Below are 7,967 nucleotides of genomic sequence, written 5' to 3'. Positions count from 1 at the left end.
CGGACGTGGCGCAGTTTGGGCCAATTATGCTCAGGTCTCGCCCTGTTTGTGACACGTGTCTGACCAGTTTATCTTTAAAAAAAATGTTTCTCATATTGTTATACAGGGCCGGCCCAAGCCTCCATGGGGCCCTAAGCAAAATTTGACTTTGGGGCCCTCTGTTACTGCCAATAATAATGATTATTGATCATTCACACACCTGCTAAACTAAAGGTATTCTACTTATTCTACTCTGTAACGAATACGAATACACTTGCAAAACTTAATGTGAGAACTTTTTGTTGAATGGAAGCAGAAAAATCTTTCAATGGATATTTGGCAAAATCAGCAACTCCCCCTACTGGCGACACAGAGAATCAATACATACAACCAAACGGTTTATAAATAAAATGTGAAGATATTAAATCTAAAAATGTGCACAATCTTTGGGGGGGATTCAAAATACACTCCTGTAATACAAATATTTGACTTTTATATGTAAAAAACACAGCATTAAATAAAATAAACAAATAAATATCAAACAAAATAATAATGTAAATCAACAGAGGCACCCGGAACAAGGTAATAAAAATGGTTTATAAATAAAATATAAAGTTAAATAATCACATCTGACAACTATGTAAACACTGTGAAAAAGCTTTGGTAAAAATGGGGAGACAAATTCTAAATAAACATTAAACATACATTTTGTGTTGTGACTACGCACATGTTCATGTCAAAGTTCACACGCCTAAGTTGTTGTCAAAGATGTGGCAAAACCTGAACTGTAGCCACGTCAAACCACAATCATTGTACTTTTGGTGATTGTTTTTGTTGATTATTGTTGCCATGGTTCTCAAAATGTGGGTGCGTGGACCACCGGTGGTACTTGGCAGAGATGAGAGTGGCCTGTGCTTGATCAAAACTGATGTAAATGACCCAGTGGCTATAATCTGTCTTATTTACATGTTGAGTCATTTAAGACATTCTCATCTAATTGAACAAGTTATGGTGGAATCCAGGTATTTACCCTCCGTGGAATGCAGTCCATCCTTGTGATGCTGCAGGCAGTTTCAACGACATTGATGACTTCCATCACTCCTCTTTCAAACCACCTGTCTTCAAACTAAAGTTTCTTCATTCTGTAATAATCTCAACCACTTCATCTAAGTTGGTCAGGACACTGACACTTGGTTACAGCAGCCTGACTCACATATTAAGGAATATTAAATGAAAACTTTCATTTTGTTATGTTTGACACAAATAAAAACACCAGTGCAGACTTCCTGTTAAACCATATTCACTTATTTGGGCATTGTGACTTTTTTTTTCTTGGGAATAAGACAGTTTTTTTTTTTTTTACTAATTTCCAGAGAAAAATGTGTTATTAAATCACCAGACAGTGGATCTGAGACACACGTGTCATTCCCACAACAACAGAGGATGTTGGGATTGAAAAAAAATAATAAAAATGACAAAGTCACTTCCTTCAGAGAAAATAAAAGCCCTGCACTGCTCTTCGCTGCGTTTCTGTCAATTATAATACGTTTTATGAGTAAAAGGTCTGAAAAAAATAAATAGAAAATAAAAATATTAGTTTTAAATATAACACAATCATTTATTGCTATATGTACATTTATGACATCATTATTCCCACTTTCTTGCAAATATGCAACCAAGTATCTGTCTATAAATGGTCATGTTTACCCTGTATGTTTGAGATGGTTGGCTCAGTAAATCCCTAGAGATTAAGTCGTCCAGGAAGACAAACAGTGTTACAAAACTATCGAGATGACATAACAATGATGATAAATTGTGTTCCCACTCCGTGCCTTAGTTCAGTGTACAGGGCTTACACTGAATAAGGACTACAATAATGATGTATGTTTGTGGATAATCTGTAGGAATTAATTAATTTCAGTTGATTTGCTTTGTGGATATTGTGAGAGTAACAGGTCGAAATCATGCAAAGTCCTATGATACATACAGTCGTCCAGCACCGCCATCTGGTGTTCATTTCTCGTAACAACTGTAATGGATCTTTCACGCAGGACAACTTAGGAACTCGTAGAAATGTTTTATATAAATAAAAAGTCAACTATGTAAGAAGCTGACAAAAGAGTGACAGAAGTGAGTGTTCCAGAATTTTAATAGTATGTATATTGATTAATAAATCAATTATTTCATCAATTCCATGTCTGTTGGCAGTGACGATACATTCATTTTTCTCATTTTCAGAACGGCGTAGACGTATCACACAAAATATCACATCTCATACAAAAATCTAAACGTATCTTTTATAAAACATTTAGACATAATCTGGTGAGTTTTCTTTTTCTATTTTTTTCCTTATTTTAGAGTGTTCTGGGTTTGTTTGTCTTTTCAATACAGCATACAACTCACTGAGAAAGATGAAAACATCTGTTAAAATACATATATATATATATATTATTTCTTTGTCATTAAAATAGCATCATTTAACACGCATTGAACTACACACAAAGTAATACTTGGGTCACTGAGGGGGGGAAAGTGTAGGGGGGGGGGGGGTGTAACGTCCACAGAACAACCCTCTGAAGTCTCTGGAGCTTTGCCCTGAATTTCTCTGGATGGTCACAACATTATTTTCCTCCGTCAGCTTAATTCACTGTTAGAGGTAGAAAAACTTTCTCAGCAGCCATTTAACCTTCATCTGTCTCTTCACTCACACTCACGCATAATCCGGCGACCTGCACACATACGTCAGTTTTACAGGGTTCAGGCGTTGGCTTAAGGGCGACCTGAACACATGCAGCCTCTGAGGGTCAAACCATCACATACAGAGATTTTAACTTAAATATTGCTGAAAAGACGACCCCCCACACACCGTGCCATCATTGCTTTGTTTACATCTAACCACACAACGCGTGCATATGACCACCTGGGGTTTGGGCTTTGAAACGCCATGCCAGTGTAATTAGACATTTAAGGTGGAAGAGCAGTGTCCATATTTTTTTTGTTTATAACTCTTAGAACTGATTGATTGCTTCTCTACTTTTGGCTTGCCTGTAAAGTCTCAAATGGCATTGATTTGCTTCAAAATTGAAAAATTGTGGATCAAATAATCTCAGGAATCAGGTCGGTACACGTCAACTTGGTGTAGATTTCGTATGCAAAATTTATTAGACCACCTGTCAATATTTTAGAAATCTTTCTTGTTTAAAGGTGCATTATGTAATAAATCTAAAGCAACTGGCCATAAAATCCTCCTAATATGTCACAGAGACTCAGGAATAATGTTTATATAACAAACTGAACTCACCAACAACAGTACAGCCAAAATATTTGCATCAAAAACAACATTTTGCAGACTGCAAATCATGTTTTGGCGTGTGGCGCCACCTACCGCTGTCTACCAATCATTGCATTCAACAGAGTCTCAGCTGCCGAGAAACCACGGGTTGCCAGTTACGTCAGAAAACGAAACCTAAAAGACCTCGGTATTTCGAATTTGAATGTAGTAACCGTTTTTGGCCACATTCTTACATATAGCACCTTTAAAACTAAGGCAACACTTTAGATTAGGGAACACATATTCACCATTAACTAGGTGCTTACTAACATATCTAAGTAGCATACTAGCCCTTTATTTGTAATCATTAACACCTTATTCTACATAACCTTATTCTACCTCACGACATGAATTAAGATTTTTCCTACATAATACGTGCTTAATATTTACTAATAAAGGGTTATTATGCTACTTATATGCATGTTAGTTACCAAACACGATTATTGGGATTGGGTTTTTTAATACCCAAATTTGAGCCGGCTCACTGGGCTTCTCTGAGAAGTGAGAAATTAGTCGATCATATGGAATTAACTTTAATTTAATCTTAATGAAGTAATAACAATAACATGCTTTACTATTGTTTGTATATTTAAAAATACTTGTTACAATACAATTACAGACACATAAAAAATGATTTGGTAACTACCAATGCTGTTAATATAGAGCAGTTGTGAGCTTTGGGGCGGTGGTCTTATACATTTGTGAAGCACTGTAAATGTTTTGTCTCTCATTTTCAGGGCTGCTTGTGTTCAGACCAGTGTCTGGAAGTCAAGGACTTTAACCTTTGTAGGGTTAGCACTGTCACCTTTAACTCCTGTGTTGATATTATTAACCCCTTTTCTACAAAAGCAGTTCCAGGGCTGGTCGTGGAGCCAGGGAATTTGAAAACCACTTCTTTGTATTTCTATAGAAGAACCAGGCTCTAAATCTGACATCAAGAATGTTGTTGGTCTGAAGGAAAGAACCTTTCTTTCTTTCTTCTTAACCCCCTCAGCTATTTTCAAAAGTAGCAACAACCATAAGCTGTGCTTGGGAAGCATAGAACTACAATTTTGAAATGACAAAAGCAGGATTTACCCGTTTTCAGACAAGTTCAATAGCATGAGTACCTTCTAAGAGAGACAGTCCAGTATTATTCCCACATATTTTTTCACCCGTCACTTCGACAGCAGACTTCGCTATTACCCAACTGAAGTGTGGGCTGTTGTGTGCTTATGTGGAAGACGTTTGGGCAAAAGGTTCTTCAAAATAAAATCTTCAGCAAATCCTGTTTTTTTTGTTTTTTTTAAATTAGCATTGTTGGAATACCTCTACCCTACATGCCTCATATCATCATTAAATACAAAGGAAATGACCAATCCAGTCTTAAAATAGCAAATAAAAAATTGGTCCACTTACGACTGAAGTGAATAAATGATGGCGATGTTTTTATGTTCAACTAATCTATACATTTGCTGGTCTTAAAAGAACCGCAACATTTCAGTGACTGGAAGAAAATGACACAGTACGAAGCCGCTGTATTCCACACACACACACACACACACACACACACTATCGGTCTATGTATCTCTTTCATATTGCACGGTTACGTTACCAAACAACCCTGATCAAACCCCACAGGTCAGTGACGTATATAAGCTCCCGGCTCATGGCATTGGTTTGCGCTGGGACACCCTCACTCATCGTTTCTATTTCTGCTGGATCTGAGCAGAAGTGAACATGGAGGAAGCAGAAGGAGGTGCAGTGAGAGCAGAGTACGAAGGGAGGGTAGAGATTACGCTCCCGTTACCTTTGTTCCCACATTTCATTCACTAACAGTGTTGGGCAGTGATTACTCAGTTATAACTGTAGTGTTCAGGAATCAGCTGTAGGCAACTGGACTCGTCTATAACTGACTCCGAAAGACGACTAACATTACAGTTAACCCTTTAACATCGCAAGTGCACTTTGCATTACAGTAATTCCATGACAGTTTGTGCTATCGGAAAAATTCCAACGGTTTCTGAAAGGTGAACAGTTGCCAGTCAAAACCAATTATGTGGTTATTACGGTAATTTCACCCGCACTGTTGCAGGAAGCCTGCGAATCACTGTCTTTGTCACCAGAAAAGGGAAAAAGTGAAAAAACGCCTGTTTTTGGACATTGAGACAAAGACTCTTTCTTCAAATTTACCACTAAAAATCTGGAGTTCATGTACTACAGTTGATTTTTGTTTTTCTTCATTTGAAATTGTTATTACACTATTTTAACATGCAGTAAATTGTAAATAACTGCCAGATATTGAAAGTTAAGGCAAAAAGCTCTTAATCACAGGACATTTTCTGACCCTTTTATGGCTAAAATAAGCAAAAAGGTCAATTTTGAGGCTTAGGTGTTAAAAAGTGTTGCTAGATTGATTTTTCTTTGTCCTTTAGTTGCTATCATATGATGACAAGTATGTGTAGCAGGTCAGCTTATTACTAAGTAAATGTATTACTTATATACTTCCTGAGTAACTTGCCCAACACTGTTCACTTGGACAGTGGTTCCCAAACTGGTAGTGTGTTTTCTAACAGAGGGGAAAGTGGTGAGGCCACATGTAAACACATGACACGTGCTGTACTGCTAACATGGCATGGAAATAGTTTTCACTTAGGATCGGGTCTAATATTAGTCACACTCGTAACGCTAAGCCCAAAAATATGCTTTTTAAAAGCAAGCTATAAAAAAAAGTATATTTTAGCCTGCATCTGATTAAAATATGAATTATTTTCAATATACTACATGCCAAGTTAAAATTGTTTTTGTTGAATTATTACAGCCTGAGATATGTCTAGCATTATGATTAGCAGCGACACTGATTGTTTTGCATAATTCTTTTTTGTGCAGTACTCATCTCGCAGCTAATGGCAAAATATTTGTGCCTTTTAAAAGCAAAGGCTATAAAAAATATTGTACATTATTATATTTTACTTTCATTTAGTTGATTTATTGTTGATATCAATTTCCTACTTAATTTTTCAACGGGTTTACCCTTTAAATGCCAGGTTTTTGTCATGACGGCACCACGTTTACAGATGGATAAATAAATAAATCTTAATTATTTTTGATATACTACATGCAAAGTCGATTTTTTTTTTTTTTTTACAGCCTAATTATTACAGTCGATCTGGTGGGGAGTAGTAAAAATTATTGGATAAAAAATTATCCAAGCAAAAGCCCAGATTGACACCTGATATTATAAAATGTCTGTATTGTGCTTTAATGGAGGCGAGAAAAATAGCAGTTAGAATAGGTTTCAACGGCGCATTTTATGCGCTTAACGGTACGAGTGTAACACTTGTTTGTACATAATGTATTTTAGCCTTACTTTAGGAGCTGAGCTGGAAATAACGAGATCAAATAAGAACACACAATGTTGCCAAAATTCATGCAAAATATGTATGAACACAGACAAAATCATGGGGGAAAAGTGCGTGAAATGCACACAACTGGCACTAAGGGTATCAGAATTTGGACGAGTCCATTGATTGGGGGGAATGGAATAAAAGAGAAAGTTTGGAAACCACTGATCTCTGCACTCAAGACCATCATTGCTATGAGAAACTACTTGTACGACATAATCCTTCCATGTTTCAGCTATAGAGTCGACAATACGGGGTCATTTTCTTGAAATCACGTAAAGTAAGACACTCGGGGGAAGGGGGCAGGCTTCAGAGGACACTTCTGGTTTGTGCAAAAAGGAGACTAAGAATTACGCACACTTGCAAGGACTTATTTACAGACACAAAGCAAATTTGCCTTCTAACACACTGGATACACAAGCTCAAATAGAGGTTCTTCACAAGCCAAAATATCATGCACAGTTTACTAAGGCAACTTCAACAAGTGTGAAGTGAAAGTGAGCTGTTTTTAACGAATCCCCACACAGGAGCGAGGCAAATCTGTTGACTTTTGACTCCATTGAAGTTTTCAATCCATTGAATGGATGGATTGAAACTAAGTTATGTTGCTACCATTTCAGTGTCCGATGTATTTACAACAGCAAGGCAGTGAGATCATGGAACACACACACACACACACACCCCAGCATTAATCCTGTGACCTAGAACAAATCAATTCAGCTAAAAATCTCATAAACAATAACCAGTTTTGATAATTACCGTTACCTCGTGAACTCGCGTCACACGTTTTGCATTAGCTGGATTAGATTAAATTTTTCCTATGGTTTGTATGGATGATACACGGTTGTACTGTAAAGATCCATACTCTGAATTGATTATTTAGCCAGTGTTGAATAGCACCTACATTCAGGCCAAAAAAATACAAAATAAAAAAAACATATGGAGAAGGCTTCATGCTGGGAAAAGCTCAACTTGAATAAATTAAGTATGAAAAACAAAGACACCTCCTTCGTGGTTTCTGGTCAGAAAACTCAGTTGTGGTGACCCTTCCTTCAGAGAATTTAAAGTATCCACAAATACTAAAATGACCTGGGAGCAAATCTGCTCGACGAGTGTGTCTTTGAGCTACATTATTGAGTTGTGACCGAAAGAAAACTAAACAGCCAAAAACTTCTCTTCCCACGACAACTGTTTGTTTGTCGCAGCGATGGTCAGGTGATTCTTAATCTGTAGTTCCAGATGTGCTACCTTAGATGGCACCAGGTGTGTACGGA

The sequence above is a fragment of the Microchirus variegatus genome, assembly GCF_963457635.1.
Source record: "Microchirus variegatus genome assembly, chromosome: 7".
NCBI lineage: Eukaryota > Metazoa > Chordata > Actinopteri > Pleuronectiformes > Soleidae > Microchirus > Microchirus variegatus.
The sequence above is the reverse complement of the archived record's forward strand: the minus strand, read 5'-3'. Positions refer to the sequence as shown.